Source organism: Lolium rigidum, chromosome 1, assembly GCF_022539505.1.
Source record: "Lolium rigidum isolate FL_2022 chromosome 1, APGP_CSIRO_Lrig_0.1, whole genome shotgun sequence".
NCBI classification, from domain to species: domain Eukaryota; kingdom Viridiplantae; phylum Streptophyta; class Magnoliopsida; order Poales; family Poaceae; genus Lolium; species Lolium rigidum.
This window is the reverse complement of record NC_061508.1, coordinates 106098293-106115524: the sequence shown is the minus strand read 5'-3', so window position 1 is coordinate 106115524 and position 17232 is coordinate 106098293. Positions and strand designations below refer to the sequence as shown.

The window sequence follows — 17232 nt, the reverse complement described above, 5'->3', positions numbered from 1 at the left end:
TTTTTCCGTGGAATCCTATATGCCGCCTATTGCGGAGCGGCGAATCCTATTTGACACTTCACGTGAAGGCTAGCGTTGGAACCCTCTCCCTTCTTGTCGTTGCTTACGGGTTGACCCCACTTCTCCTCACGCGGTGGCCTTCACGAAGAAGTCGGAGACGAGGACCGCGTGGCAGAACTCGCCGGACAGGGGGGGGGGGGGGGGGGGGGGGGGGGACACGATTGGCCGCGGCGTCCCAGTGGATGCGAGACTGAGACCGTACCAGAGAACGAGGACAATGTGGTTGGTCGCGGCATCGCCGTCGAAGGTGAGGCCATGAACTTAGGGTTAGGGTGCATGTGCGGGAGCTTAGGGTTCTAGGCGCAATGCGGGTGCTCGCCGACGGTAGAACTTAGGGTTTTGGGGTTGTAGGGGGTCTCCGGAGCCGGAGATGGGGCTGGGTTTAGAGGTACTCGGGGGCGGCAGCAGACCGGCGATGGCCTGCGGTGGAGGTGGGCGGGCGGCGAAGCACCACAGGAGTGATGGTGTCGGCCGTGGGTGACGGGCTGACGGCATCGGTTAGCATGGCCCAGTGGCGGAGCTAGGCTCTAGGACAAGTGATGTCAATGCACCACGCAGCTTAATATTATATATGAGGGTTGATCCATAAATTTTGAAAATTTAAAGGGAGATTCAGGAAACCTGTGATGTCAAGCGACATCACAAACAGTGAGCAGCTCCGGCACTGGCGTGACCAGCGGTGAAGGCGGGAGATGGCTTAGTTGGAGAAGATGGCATGAAGGAAGACGAAGACAAAATGATGTTGATTGATGGGCCAGCCCATGACAGCTTCCCTTCGTGCGTCTGTACACTCGCCGGTGTATGAAGCATCAAGTAGGACTGTTCTTGTGGAGCGTTTCTTCGGCGGTTTCTATTTGATGCCCGTTGCGTCGCGCCCATGGGGTATCCTAGCTAGGGCCAAATTTTGGTAAATCCAGAATTGATGTAGGCACTTAGTGGTTTTATTAGTTTATTTTGCGACTGTGATGATGTATCGAAGGAAGAATCAAATCACGCAATGTTGAATGATCACTTCCCAATCCTTCAGGGAACAATGTCTTTTTAAAATTACTAAGTTTAAGCACGATCTGAACTTGAGCCTCCTAATTCAGTGGGTTGTACTCGCTTTTTCGGTTTGGAATTTACGGATGCATCATAGGCCCGTTAGAGCATCTCTATCGGTCTGATGCAAATGGATGCAAATTGAATGTTTGTGTTCGCGTGGTTAAAAGATGGATCTGTCCTAATCCTAGCGGCCTGACGCATAGTGAGTTAATGACCGCCGTGTCAGTGCGGACGCAGAGCAGACGCGCAAAGTGTTCACATGCCCGCCCGGTGGTAAGCATAAAGCCTAAATCGCTGCCTTCCCTGCGTGGCCGCACCGCTGACAACCTGCTCGTGAGGCTCAATGGCCTCGCTTCGGCTTTGGCGGCAGCACCAGTACTGCGAGCGGTGGCCGGGTTTCCGCGCACCATCAATAACACACGCGTGGAAAGCAATGCAGGCATTCATATAGGACGCTTCTCCATCCCTTTTAAGGGCTTAGGCCTCTCTGCCCCGTCATTGCCACCACCGCCACCGTCCCTCTCCATTTCCCACTGAACAACCAACAACCTCGACCATGGGTAAGGGATGGACATGGCGCAAACCGAAGCATGACCGCGAGGCAGGCCTTGGCGGCGAAGAAGAAGAAGTCGTGCATCCACATCCGACTCACCGTCTACATGGCCACGCCCTATACCGCGACTGCATGCCATAAGCCCCTGGGTGGATTGACCTCCACCTTCCCAGTGGCTGGAGCCTTAGCCACCGGAGGGTGCCCATGCCCCGGTGCCACGGGAGGGACGGGAGTGGCGTCGGAAGGTTGCCCGGCGGAGGGGCTTTGTGCCGCTAGACCTCCACGCCGCCCCAACGTTTGCCTTTGAGTCGCCAATGCGGGACTCGTTCGACCACCTCGAATAGGATCCGAGGCGGCGAGCAAGGTTCCTCGGCGACGACGACTACAACTACACCGCCACGCTCACACCCGTGAAGGAGGAGGGAGAGGAAGACGAGGAGGAGGAGAAAGAGGAGGAGCAAGACGACACCGAGGACTACCTCGGCTACCTTGCATTCGTCGCGAAGAAGGCCAAAGAGGAGGGCAAGGTGGACCAGCTCCCCCTCATGCCAGAAATCTTGGGTGAGGATGAGGCAATGAGGTTGGCCATGAATCCTCGCAGGAGTAGCCTTCGCCACCACCTCCACAAGCATCGCCGCGCTATGCCTCGGCGGTCATGCCTCCCGGTGTCTCAGAGGAGGAGGCCGTGAGAGTGGCCATGGAGACCTCGCACGCGCGTTACGCCGCCACCGTGGTCATCGTGGCCCGTGCCGACTCCGATCTACCACCCACCGCCACTCATGGTGTACCCGCTTGTTTCTTGGGCGCCGCACAAGAAGCAGCCACTAGCGGCAATGCCTCCTCCACCACCGCCAGTCCACCTTCTGCTTGCGTCGGCACCGGACCGATTGTGAGTGATGGCACTATTCATCGACCTGACGCATTCCGGCATCGACTAACAGTAGGATAGGCCTGGCCCCACCGTTTTATGTTTTTCCTTCTACACTACTTAAAAAGGAGGAACATGTTCCCTATTCTGCCACCTCCCACTACGACTGATTTGGTCGTCCTAACTTTCCATCCGCCAGCGCCAACATGGGCCATGGGCCGCGCCAGAAATCCTCTTACTTTCCATCTCATGCCTTCTTCCGTTGTCGACCATCGTCCCCGCAAATCACGCCATCCTTCCCCGTCCAACTCCAATTCCGTGTAATTTCTCTCCCACAAAACATTCTCACAATGCCGGATCCAAATCACATGGGCCTCCTTGCCTCATCTGATGTCACCACCGCCACTACGCAAGCCAAGATCGCTCCGACGATTCAACACCGCACCGGCCTCTCCACCTCCTCCACGAGCTCCTTGACAGCCTCTTGTGGCCGCCGGTTGCATCACGGAGATTCAGCGGGGTGGCGCAGGAGAGGAGCCGTGCTCGGCTGCAGCTAGCAACGGCCGCTTGTGGAAGGGCATTGCATCGCGCGCCCCGGTTATCTACACGCGACCGCGCCTCCCCAGCTTCGTCGCACCATCGCGCCGCCTCCTCCTATCCCTAGCCTCGACGCGGCGGCGCAGGTACGGCTCCCCTTCCACCTTCTCATCCTAATCATATGTGCCCTCCCAACTCGCCCGCGGTGCCCCATCTCTACATCACTAGCCTCGTCCCATCCCATATTGCCCAGTTGGGGATGGAGAAAGAAGACCACGGCAGGGCTTGGGATTGGAGTGAGACGAGGGGTATCACCTTCCAACTCGGCATGGCGATTAACCCTGTCGCTCTCGGGTATGTCAGCGACTAGATGAGTCGATCGTGGATCCGACGAATTCGCTAGCATTCAGCTGTGTGCGGGTCACTGAGGATCCGAGGCCCGAGCGCACGCGCTCGACAATGAGGATCCGAGGCTCTGCACGTGGACGATCTCAGTTGTTCTGAAACACTGTTATTTCTTTGTTTAGTTCTTGAGCATATTCGTTTACATAGCTTAATTTTCTTTTGCATCTACTCTCAATTTCAGTAATTGATGATAAGCCAATGGAATCATTCCCGGAGCATGATACTCAAATGCCAAGCATTAGATGGCACCATTCTGAAGGTCATAACCATTTCAATGCCGATGACTACTTAGTCAAGTGGGGTACAAATATGAATCAGTCCATGCAAGATCAAATTGGTTATAAGTTACAGGTGAGTGAGACAGAACTTTTGCTAGCTTGCCAAATGCACTTTCTGCTTATTCGTGTGCATTTCCTTTTAGAGCATCATGAGAATCATGTTCTGTTTTTCTTCATTTCTTGATTGCAATAGAGCTGTCTGGTATCCTCGCATGGTCAGCGAGTAATTGTCCATCTCCTAAGCGCTGCCAGATCTTTTTTTTTTGCTCCTGATCCACCCATGCTAGAAGAGTACTGATATTGAGAAACTAAAGTCTACAATCCTACGAAGTTTGTTTCGGAAGTATAGGGAAAGACTTTAATCTATAAGATACTGGAGAAGCCAGCCAGTAGCAGCGTTATCTGCATTTTCTTCCTGATGCGGTACCTTATCCAAAAGAGAAGCATAGGGTATGGGGAGGGTCCAATGATTTGTCAGTATGTAGGAAATAAAGAGGTTAGTAAGAATATCCTCATATAATTATTATTTACAATGACTTTAACTAATTCTTATTCTTAGATATTATTTACAATAAAGAGGGTAGATACCAAAGCCTTTTGAGTACTGAAATGTAGTTAGGCAACCAATGATAAAGTAATAATTTCTTGTGTATGAATTCTTAAACAAAGTGTGTCCATTTTGCAGTGTCGAATGAGATATACAGATTGAATATTTTATTGGAGGCTCTCCAAATGAAGTTGGAGAGTGCCCAAGAGGAGGTGGAGAATGAGCAAGGAATTGATTGATTGATTTTGTTCTCATACATATTTCCGTATGTTAGCCCCCTTTGCAACTCTCCTGATGATTGCGATCGGTATTACTAATTATGATATTTCTGATTTGTTTTGAGTTTCATAGTGAGTTGTGAATTATATATGTGCACTGAGAAATAAAATTTGAAGATCCGTAGCAACGCACGGGCATTTGTATTAGTTTTTTTAAATGCGTCGGGTTGCTGGGTAGGGCCGACCCAAAACTGACACCACGACCGTGGCCCGGCACAAACAAAACACAAATCATCGTATCCTCGTCGGGCCGCTGGAGATGCGGTTAGCATGACCAATGACATCACACCGTTGTCATCGTACTGCCCACTGTTATTTCTCTTGCTCTGACTCCTCCCGGTGGCGGCGGCGGCGGCGGCGGCGGCGACGAAGGAGATGGGAGGCGGATGAATGGGTCGTGGCAAGAGGAGGAGATTCTCTCTGCGCCGCTGTAGGGCCAGTGGAGGGGAGAGGGTCGCTGACTTATGAGCTCGCTTCCCTCAGCAATGGCCAATCTGTGGTACGCGGTGTTCACAAATTTTCCCATTTTTAGTTATCTGAACTATGATGGAACATTTTTGTTTGCGGGAACTGTAATTAAACCGTTCAGCAGTGACGGTGGATCCCACGGTGTGGGGAATTGGGGATTTCTCTGCACTTGTAGTATAGCTGTGATGACCTATCCCGATTATGCCTCCAAGGGAGGGTCCAACTTCAGTTCAGATTTGGGCTCGGAAGTGCTGAACTTCGGGCTTGCCACCCACAAGGCCACACCTAACTTTGCAAGGGAAACTGCGCCACCTTTGCTTCTTCTGTTGTATATACCGACGCCTACAACTTTGATCGTGCGTGGTGAGACCTTTCATGAAAGAACACATGGGGGTAGCAGTCATCACGAAACTATACTTGAAAGCAGAGCAAAACGGAAGAGGTTAGGGGCAATTGGAAGGGAAAGGTTAATCTCAAGCTTTAATATCGACATTGGTTGTGTTCAGTTCCGTTTCCGCATAAGGGGCGCACACTTGAGCCGCATCGGTTGCTCAAGAAAATGTTAGGGGCAACTGAATATTAGGCACGTGCAAAGTTATACATAATCGCAAACTAATTATTGATCTGGCCGGATTTTTGAACCCAGAAATGTGGATCTTTGTCAGGTTAACATCTCTAACCCGTGTTACACATGTGGATGTTCAGGGTGTTATACATGAAATGGCCAAGACTCATCTGTCTGCCTATAAGATGCTGCATAAACTTCACCATGCAGCGGGTGATTGGTTGGAAGCTTCTTTCTTAATCTGCAGAAAGATGCTGTCAAGGTAGTTAAGCTTCAGAAGGTGGTGGACGTGGTGGTGTCTTTACTATACTATAAAGCTGGTATGTGTGCTTTACACCTTTTTCTTTTGTTTTGCCAGATTATTAGTAGATGTGTTTGGGCTGTTGATGAAGGATCATCTTGTGGGTAACTTGATGTCTGTTTGAACTGTTGAGAATTTTGGACAACAACCTCTCCATGTTTACATTGGAGGAGCGCTCTGAGGGCTTAGCTAGAAGATCTCTCTTATTCCCTCAAATCCTAAAGTTCATGATCCCTATCAGTTCAGAACAATAAACATAAATGCCTTGGAGACGCCCTTTAACTCTGACAACAACAAACACCTCGCGCTTGTATCAATCTATATAACAAAAACAAACCCATTAGTTCTGTTACTGTTCACTGACAGCTTAGCCACGGCAGAAGAAAAAGAAAACACAGAGAATATATGGGCAAAAGGTCCAATCTCACCATGATATTTTACATAGAAGTAGAAGCATGTTTTACTTGTATGCACGTATATAATCTTGACCTATTAGTACACAAATCTGTCGCAACATTTAGTCTTTCTGGAAACTATAGAACTGAATTCATGCAATTTCATCCTGAGAAGCAGGATGAAGAAAACAGTTATTTTTACATACAAAATTTGGATAAAAATACATGGCAATGTTTTACACATCCAGTATTTAACATGTTACTACAGCACATGAGTAAACGATATATTCTCCAGTAGCATGGTTGTTACTTGGGCAGGGCCACGACAATACTCTTTTGGATTGGTAACAATAATCAAGCGGCCTAGAAACAATATTAGTCCTGGCTCTGGGGCTCACCCACCTTCAGAACAGGGTTCCTTCGATTGTCAGCAAGCCAGGCCCGAAAGTGCTCCTCGAAATAGTTGGCCTTGAGGAATACTTCATCTGATATATGCTTGAATTGTTCATCCCAAGGACTAAAATCGAGGATAATTGTAACATTGAACCAGGCTTGCTTGATGCTTGGGAGAAACTCTAGCCCAACAAAGACAGCTTCACTCTCAGAACAACCACTTGTACGTACTCTCCAGTCATTCTTCACCTGTATCTGCTCAAGTTTCGGCATTGCCCCTTGGTCAAACTTCACACGTTTGATGTCCCCAAAGTTTCCAAACACTAGGACTGTGAGGTTTCTGAAACCCTCAATCTTGACATGAAGCTCTTCACACTGAAATGACTTCTCCAATAGACGCAGGATGGACAAATTTGGCATGTTCCCAAGTACTTCCATTGAATAATCATGCTCCGATAGCCTGGTGCTCCGTAAATTCAATTTCACAAGATTCTGGAGCCCTTGGATCCATTGTGGCAATTTGACTAGATTACCATACAGCTTGAGGCTCTTGAGGTCCAGAGGCGCCTCAGGTGAGGACATTTCATCCAAACATTGCCACAAACTAGGCTCCCCTTCTGACCGTATTGATAATGACTCAAGGTGGTTGAGACTATTAATTGCTAAACAGAAATCTCGACAATTTGTCCTGCTGATTCCAGTTACTGCTAACTTGCGCAACCTGGTGAGTTCTCTTATGTCCTGAATGACTCCCCCCCGTGCAATGTTCACAACACCAAGTGTGTGCAGGGCTATCAGTTTCCTCATCCCTCTTGGCACTAGAACACCGTACATGTCCAGGCGCATGGCAACAGCAGGGAGTAGAGCACAGCAAGTGGCGGTACATATGTCATGGCGGTTCATGTTTTCAGAATAACTGAAACTGCCGGGTGCACAACAAGCTGCACAATATATCCTCAGAAGGCATAGCATATCCTTGCTCATTGAATTTTAGAGGTCATCTACAAGTTCTTCATAAGAGACGCTCTTTCTACCAAGACGGAGATAGTTTAGCATCTGAAGTTTGATAATGCTCGTTGGCAGCTTGAGTATTCTTGTATCTCTGACATCTAGTGTCTCGAGTTGCCTCAGGTTACCCAAGGAGTCTGGCAGGTGGTAAATATCATCACATCCTCTTATGGAAAGGTATTTCAGGTGAAGAAGCTTCCCAATGTGCTGAAGGTGATGATCAGCTAGACCTGGCGTGCCTTCTAGGTCCAGCACTCGAAGCAACCTCATCTTCTCAGAAATGAAAAATGGTTTCCACTCCCCGAAAACTGTTAGTGATCTCACACGGGACAAGTCCACCATGATCTCGAACTCTCTTTGACCTCCCTTCCAGTTGCTGCTTATAGCAAGATGGCGTACTGTGGCCCGTCTGTTTAAGCTGCAACCTTCATCCAGTGTAAAAACAAGATTTTCTTCAATTGATTTTGAGATGCTGATTTGACGGATTAGATCATGGACCTGACATGCAACAGTTCCTTTTCTGCTATGCATTGGTTGTTGAGATGGTAGGAGCATGCTCCTGCTTATTAGTTCAGCGAAGTAGCTCTCTGCCACTTCCTCCGCGGACCTGCCACGCACCTCCCTTGAATAGCCCTCTGCAATCCATCGACGCACCAAACGTCGCCGACTAACCTCACGATCTTCAGGAAAGATGGATGTATATAAGAAACAAGGCTTGAGATAGTATGGTAGAGCATCAAAGCTTGTATTAAGGACTGTCATTATGGACCCAAGTTTTGGATTCATCTCCAACTCAGCACTAATATGCTCATTCAGTTTCTTCCACTCCAAAGCTGTGATTTGTTGGCTTGCCAAGAAGCGACCTATGTGGACAATGGCGAGGGGAAGTCCATCGCACTTCTTTAGGATCAGCTCTGCTTGTTCAACCAACTCTGGATATTTCTCATCCAATTTTATATCCTTGCCAAATACCTGAAATTTGTACAATTCCATATTTTAGTACACCAAATATTAATTTATACACAACAAGGTTGTCTTTCTGGTTTACTACTGTGATTACGATGGAATAAAGACTATCTGATTTTAAAGGTGCACACTCCTATTATATTGGTTCGACCTTGGTCATGATAATGCTCCAAAATTCATTGCAAAAAATAAATCTGCAAATTGCGCCGTTGGTCATCTAGCTATATATGCAAGCAAATTAGGCAACTCTAAAACGAAAGTTTGGAGCTCACTTTTTTTAAACTTCCAACCATATTTCTATTTTAAGATTAGGAGCAAGCATACAAGACATCCTCATCTGCTAATATTCAATAAATAAACTAGAAGCTAGCGATCTAACATTGTAAAAGCACGTCCCATATCCATAGTTACATTCCTTCTAGGAAAATAGATGTTTATTTACCTTTTTAAAAGTCTGAAATGAAGGTATATATATATGAGGATGTCTAAGACCAATTCCAAGTCAAGAGAGCTTGAACCAAGGTGATGAGATTCTACACACGCTCCCCCACCCAACCCATGCCAGGCTTTCTTTTTCATTTGGCAGCACTTATTTGTTATATATATCCACAAAGGTACATGTTCAAGACAACATAAGTTGAACTAAGGTGGTGTGAGATTCTACATACACTCCCCGCCCAAGCCGAGCTAGGCATTTTTTTATATTTGGCAACAATTTCTCTGTTAGATAACTCTGAACTAGAAAATGCATATAGAGTAATAATGGGTATCTTTTTGGTAAACTAGGATGGATCTTTTCTGCTCGGTTGACATAATATGATTATAAGTGTATTCTTGCACATGTCAATGTTTCCTATATTTCTTACAATAATTAGTCGCAAAAAAAATTCTTACAATAATTTGTGAGCATTAATTCAGTGGATCATCTCCTTACTTTCAATTTTTCCATCCACATATATTTCTCCCATTTCCTCTAACCCCCAATCCCCGGTTGTTGTCACCACCCAGTCGTAGCATGTTAACACTCCAGTGAGGCCCATTAATTTTTTCGATAAAGGGAATATATTAATATCCAAAGATACCAAATACACCCAGCCTCTGCAACAACGCAACACCCTAATGGTAGTACGGATGCACACAGCCAAAAAAAGAAAAGAAAACTAAGAAACAAAAGTCCCGCTATAGCATCCTAGGCTTAGCAACAGCAATACAACCACCACCGAGACAACACCTGAAATACAGAATCTCCAAAAACGATGCCTCCAAGAAGGAAACGGTGCACCAGCGCCGTCGTCGTCCGACCAAAGATCTTAGGTTTTCACCCTGAAGATAGTCCCCGCTCTCAAAACAATGCCTCCAATAAGGTCATTGCCGCAGACACAACCAGTTAGGCCAGAACTCGGGTTTTCAGTTTTCACCCTGAAAGGTAGGACTCTGAACTTCACCTATGCTGCCACCCTTACTTCCATATCACTGCTGCGGATCCCAGGACACCAAGCAAGTCTCTCAACAACGCGGAGACTTGAGCCTCCCTAAGCTAGTCCTCCGCTCCGGCCTTCATGTTATTTCCTTCATCTGACTGCATCATGGATCAAAATGTCACTTGATGCCAACACAGACCAGAGCTTCGCGCCACTCCCTCCAAAACCAATCGGCCGGAATAAAAGCATGGGTGCGCACGACCGAATACCACCGATCCAGCAAACTCCAGGCAAAAAAAGCACTGTTACATTTGCCGGCAGCGCCTTCCGGAACTCAACACTCCTGCCAGATCGAGAAGAGCAAACCACATGTCAGTCTTCATCTTCGCCCAAGAGAGACCCTAGGACCGCCGCCTTTATTCAGGTCGGGCCCCCACACCGACGACCATCCCAGGCTAGCCACAGCTGCCGCCGGAGACACCAAGCGCAGATTGCGTTGTCCGGAGACACCGCACACGCCCTGGGCACCGCCGCAGCCAAACGCCAGCCATCCGCAGGCCGACCATCTCCGGCGAAGAAGAGGGCCGCCTCCACCGTCGAACCCAAGGCTGCTGCCCGGGCGACCTCGTGCCGCGGGAGGAGCCCAAGATCATCACCACGCACCGGCTAGAGGCGGAGGGTATGGCGCAGTCCGCCGCCCACCACCAGCCACCACCGGTGTGCCGCCGACGGGAGGCGAAGGGGCCGCAGCACAGATAAGACTGGCCGCCGCCGCCCAGCCGTCCACGTCCGACCGCCGCTGCCCAGCCATCCACACAGGAGGCGGGGGGCCGCCGCCGCAGCATCGGGGGAAGATCCCGGCCGCCGTCCCCAGTGCGACCCGAGGAAAGGCCGCCGCCACGCCCCGCGGTCTTTGCTCGGCGGCGCCACCGGCGGCAGCGGTGGGAGGCGGCTAGGGTTTGGAGGTGCGGGAGGGGGTGCGTGAGGCCCATTAATGAACAATATCCGCAACGATCCCATCATCTGCTGGCACCTTATCCTAATTCATAACAACCTCACCCTAATCAGCTGCCACCCTAACCTAACCCAACCATCTTATTGTTGTTTCTTGCCGGCCCTTTGATTCTCTGCTACCCAGTGCCTTCCTCCAAGTGTATGGTTGATCGAGTGGGACCACCTCGCCTACACCAAACCTACCATAGTTGACTAGGTCACCAGAATATATGGATTATCTTTAGGGGCAAATGATAGAATGGATTTTGTACACACACACATGGGTGTGAGTGTTTCCTTCACCGTCGATTTATTCCTCGAGATTCCCGCTCGCCGTGGTAGATGCTCTAAAAGCAAAATGGACGGTGAAGGAAACATCCACACCCATGCGTGTAAGTACAAAAGTATTTTCTCAAATGATATCAAGTACCTAATAGTTAGCACATATGTAAAAAAATCAATCCTTGTTCTTTCTTTGTGTCCTGCCATGTGTACAAACCCAACCATATGCTATCAAAAATTCAAAATCTACATCCTGCCCTTTTCTAAAACAAATGGATAAGAGATAGAGAAAAATTGTATGTTATATTGGTACCTTCTGCGTGAAGAGGTCAAGGGCATTTTTGCGCACCAACCTTTGGAGGTTGTATATGTTCTTGTGCCTCTTCGAACAATGCTTAGCAACATCCTCTTCTCTTGTTGTGATTATGATGCGGTTTGCTGTGCCCATTTCAGGTAAATGTTGTTTTATATCGTCCCATTCTGTGGTGGAAGAGAGATCATCAAGAACAATCAAGTATTTACTTCCTTCTGGATATCGGTACATGTCTTTCACATTATTTTCACCAAACTGCCTAGCTATGCTTCCAATGAGCTTGTCAAGATTGAAAGGACGCATTATTGTGACAAAGGCACACTTCTCAAACATGCCATTGAGCTCTTGGCTTTCGTACACATCTCTGATTAGTGTTGTTTTCCCGAGGCCGCCCATTCCCCAAACTGAGAGCACCTCAAGGTGTTGACTATCTCCATTTGTAATCATTTCAAGAATTTCAGATTTTTCTCGCTCTCGTCCGACTGGTTCTGATTCCGTCGAAACAATGGAGCTCTTCCTGTCCATAGAGTTATTACTATAAATACTGGATGTATTTGAGCTAGTCCCTGTCTCTGCTGGATCTGCTCCATCTTGAAAACTCTAGACACAAGAACACAGTGATTAGGTGCTGCCTTAACATTTCACTGGACAAAGTTTAGTCCAGTTCTGATTCTTGCAAATGTTGAATCTTCAAAACCAAATATGTAAACGGTATGCAACATGTCCAATTGGGTAAATATATGGGGTAACATCTCCTTTAGAGCAAGAACAATAGAAGAGTCACCAGTTGGCTATATGTTTTTGCCATGTCATCTATAGCCTACTTGTAGTTAGCTCATATAATAGTTAGATACAAATATGGACTACTTTATATGCATATGCCTCACCTTACAATCTTACAAAGTGCCTAGGAGCACGCGCTGCAGCTGGCTATTATCTTGTAGCCTGCCTCTATTCTCTCTCCTCTTCTCTCTCATCCAACTCAGCAAAATTATAGTATTTTAATTCTTATAGCTTGCTGATTATACGTTATTGTACTTGCTCTTAGAAACCTTGAAACTTCTTTAAGAGTAGTGTCCATGATATTTAATTATCTAGCCTGACAACTACCCAGATCACTATCTCCTAAACTACTCGGTAGGTGGACATGGTGTGGATGAAGAATAAATTACCAGATGAAGTCCTTGATAGGTTTTCTGTAACTCATATTTGAATTTGAACTATAATAATGTGGTATGGAAATGTTTTCTCCAGATTAAAATAAAATGAATTATATTTATTTTAATAAGATTCTATAATTGGGGAGTTCAGAAATCAGAACATCTGAAATATTTTTTGTTTTATAATTTGGAAGCAAAGTTTCGGAAATTAAAAGTAATGCGGAAGACTGCGGCGCCCAGAGTAAATTAAAGAACACAAGTTCATGGTCCTTAAATGGAAAATCAATAAAACGTTACCTGTGGATGTACATATATAAGGACTTTTTGATCTACATATATTGATAAATCAAATGTAAAGACTATTACTCTACTAGATTTACAAGAGGCAGCATTAGTAAGATGATATTCTGGGAATCAGGGTTTTAATGTTACCTTCTCGTAGAAAGCATGAAGGTCAGGAAACAACTGCTTGTGCTCTGGTGCTACATTCTCTGTCCCTACACATAGGCTTGCAACTCCCACTTGCTCTACCAACACTATTATTCGGCTTCCTGCCTTGCTTTGAGGGAAGCATGTTTTAATCCGACCCCACTCTTCAATGGTGTGTAGGCCATCAAGCACAATCAGGTAACTCTTCTCCTTAATGTATGTCTTGAACTCATTAGCCAAATCCGCTTCATTCATCATCCCCATCCTCCTCAGAACTTGGGCATCTGTAGGATTTTTTTCTCTTTGCTTGGCCTGCCGAAGATAATTTACATAGAACTGCCGGACAATGCTTTGCAAGAACTTTGTGAGGCTGAAAGGTTGCAACAGCCTGATCCAGGCACAGCACTCAAACTTCTTATGTATCCTCGGATCTTCATAGGCTCTTTTGACGACAGAGGTTTCCACAAGGCCAACGGTATTTGTTGCTGACACCGCAATGACTTTGAGGTCATCGTCCTTCTTGCTGATGAGCCGAAGGATAGCCAGTTTTGCTTTGTCATTCTGCCGCCTTACTTCGTCGATATCAGACTTGGTTGCACTGGCGATGGCCACCGACTGCTCCTTAGTGGATATGGGCTTGGAGCCAGAGCCCTTGATGAGGTGGTAGCGCAGGCTCCTCTGGCTGACATCCTCCACCTTTGCTCTGAGCTCCTTCATTTTCTTGGCCACACGACGTCGGTGTAGCATCTTGCGTGGGATGCGCCACCAGGACCGCCTCACCATGACACGAACAGCGAAATCCTGGAGGCAGTCTTCGACGTCGTAGGCAACGTCCCGGACTTGCTTCACCCAGATCTTCACCACCCTGTTGTGGTTGTCATGGTCGTCGTGCGCGGTCATCAGGAAGCCCTGCATCATCTCAAGCTCGTCGGTGATGAAGGTCTGGTCGCGCTGGATGCCGAGATGCAGAGCAGCCTCCTTTGCGACATCAGACTCTGCATAGCGGACCGCCCTGTTCAGCACGGACTTTCCAAGGCTTATCGCCGTGTTCTCAATTAGCCCCATGGAGTAGTTGCCTTCTGGACTCGCGTTTGTATGTGTATTATTGGTTATAGTACCGCTAATGCTGCTGCTGCTGGGTGTAGAGCTAGTAAGCAACAGAAGCCCAACGATGGATGATTTAAGAAGAGGAACTCGATCAGCTACCAGAGAGTGCCCCAAAGCTAACCTTTTCTATAAGAAAAGAAAAAGAGGATTCCACTCCAGTCTGTGCTCCATGCTGCATTGGCCAGAAGGAGCTCGTCGTCGGTGGAGAATCTACCCAGTAGAACCAGTAGGCTGTGTTCCTCGATTTCGCGGGCATCTTCCCTTCCAAAGACGTAAATCTGCATCAGACAGCAACTCATTATGAGATTATTGAACTTGAGAAGATAGGGCATGGCATACATGCGTACCTCACAGTTCACTTTTTGAGTATTAAACGCGAGGAATCTCTAGGAGCATGCATGTGATATGCTTTCCGTATATTTCTAGATTAAGGACCCTAATCTCATGACTGGAACATGCATGGTAAGCAAGCCATGAGTTAATGGCTCAAACAAGGATGCTGTTAAAAGTGCTTTACAACACAGGGTTTGCTCACACACACCCAAGAGGAGAGGAGATAAACTCTCTGCCAGTGCTCTGTTTGCTTGCTGATATTGATCACCTTGCGCTGTTGAAGCGCCGATTATTTGGTAGTAATGAGGTTGTGCTGTGTGTGCTACAGCCTGCACTGGATTGTGTTTCATTTGAAATGATGAATCGGAAGTGGAACTGGATGTTGATGCTGATATGGATGTGAAAGGTTGCAGTACATATGTCTGGTGCTGAGTGACAATTTATTAATGGCACTGTTTTTGCATGGGCAGACAAGCTGGTGTGATGAATGGGATGGATCAATGGTGGATTTGGAGCCTGCGCTACGCGGATCATCTTCGATGGGGCGCACCAACATTGTTAGCCTGCTCGACGCAATCAAGGTTAAGGGCTTTGTTATGGGTGGTGGTTGCTACTTTTGCAGCGCCTAGCTTGTAATTTCAGGTGTGGCCTTAATTCTGGGTTTGTATATAACTCTTCTCCATAAATCAGAACGCAATGCCTTCTGTATTTTCTTGAGAAAAAAAAAATCTGCAGTTCTTCAAGCTTAGGGTGCTCCTTGTTGAAAAACAAAGAGGGTGGTCCAGGTGGGAACCCACCTAATGATCATCCAACTCTAGTTTTATTTAATGTGATTTATTTAGTGATCTAAAGTTTCATATATATAGTACTATATTGGTAGGCACTAACGTATTTTTTAATGTAGTTTTTTGCAGATAATTAATGTAGTTATTTGTTGGAGGTACCCTGATACAATTGCTTGGCTTTCCGTTTTGAGCAAACAGCAGGCAGCAGGGTAAAATGCTCAAAATGAGCTCTATGCGCTTCCAAAGTCTGGAGTTCGTTTGCAGGATTGCCCCCACTTTCCAGCATATTTGGCCGAAGTACCCGTCTCTTAAATTTGTTGACAAAAAAAAAACCGGACGAGATGTTCCGCTGATAGCACCTGTCGCGAGAGCAACTGAGAGCTAGTACATCTCCTGGATGGCTGGATCGGGGTGTGTGTGTCTGTATATCGGTTTTAGTACTGCTAACGCTGATGCTGGGTGTAGAGGTACTGAAGCCCAACAATGGATGGTTGAAGTGGAGGACCTTGTCCCAAAGTTACAATTTTTTTATAAGAAAAGAAAAGGAGGACTCCACTCCAGTCTGTGCTCCATGCTGCATCAGCCGGAAGGAGCTCGCTGTCGGTGGAGAGGATGTGCTGCCGGGCATCTTCCCTTCCAAAGACGGGAATCCGTGTCAGACATTGATGCATTATGAAATTTATTGAGCATGAGAAGATAAGCATGTGTGCGCACCACACAGTTCACTTTTGAGAGTGAGGAATCCCTAGGAGCATGCATGTGATATGCGTGCATATCTTGATTAAGAAAAAAAAATGAATTAGTGCTAGGAGAAACTAGACACTAAATTATATAGTAGAAGCATGACCTCGGCGTGAGAATTCCAGAAATTCGTTCCTCACAGGCCACTGGGCTATGCCCACGTCCTCGCATATCTTGATTAAGGAGCCAACATGAGACAAAGCAACATTTGTGGGAGCTGGTATTTTATTCCATTTCTTCCTTAGGGAGGAAGAAACCCCTACCAATGCTCTGCTGTTTCTATTTCATTTCTCTGGCCTTCACATGTTTCTCTGCAGTCGTGTAGGTGAGAATCTTTTACTGTGTATTTTCATTCCTGTTGTCGGTGCAGTAAAAACTTCGTCGGATAGTGGGATTTGTGTCCATCCTGGACTATCTGGTTTGGTTAATAAGGTCGATATAACCTATAGCTTGCATGTGTTTGGATTATGGTTGAAACTCTGCGCCATACAAATCTACAGAAGCCTCAAAGTCGTCTAGCGGATTTTTGCTTCAGCAGTAACTTTCAAATAAGCGTCTGTCAGCTGCGGGACGGCTGCTGTGAGCAGCGTAGTTGTTAGGCGCGCTGCCTGGCTTTGTAGTAAAAAAAAATCTTGAATACCCCTAGGGAGGGACGTTAAAGAGCCTATTTATGTAACTACTGATTTAGTCTGTAATACCCCTAGTGCGGCATGCTTGTAGATGCTTTGCTTGGCCTGTAGGTAAGGTTGCAAAGCCATCCAACTGGAGTTGCCAAAACCAGTAGAAAATAGCAACTCATGCCCCCAAGAAAGCAACGAGCAAACATATGTAGTGTCATCACGGTGGATGTTCGCAGAGACAAGGTCAATATCGAGCGGCCAGATAATCCACGCACCCCCTCCGAGCTCTAGGGCATCGACAAGCGACTGAGATGAGCAACCGTCGAACTCTCGTGTTGATGAAGAGCCACTCTTTCATTGATCTGTTTGCTTGTTTTAATAC

General features: G+C 47.0%; 1 long non-coding RNA gene and 1 pseudogene across 1 annotated transcript; one reads left to right on the top strand and one right to left on the bottom strand.

The window, feature by feature from the left end:
- The first annotated feature begins 4949 nt into the window (after positions 1–4949).
- LOC124647014 lies at positions 4950–15506 on the top strand. Its single transcript, XR_006986410.1, has 4 exons — positions 4950–5069; positions 5744–5923; positions 11816–11900; positions 15175–15506. It is a non-coding gene; the product is annotated as an uncharacterized LOC124647014 (long non-coding RNA).
- LOC124646911 lies at positions 6490–14627 on the bottom strand (annotated as a pseudogene).
- Positions 15507–17232: the final 1726 nt, after the last annotated feature.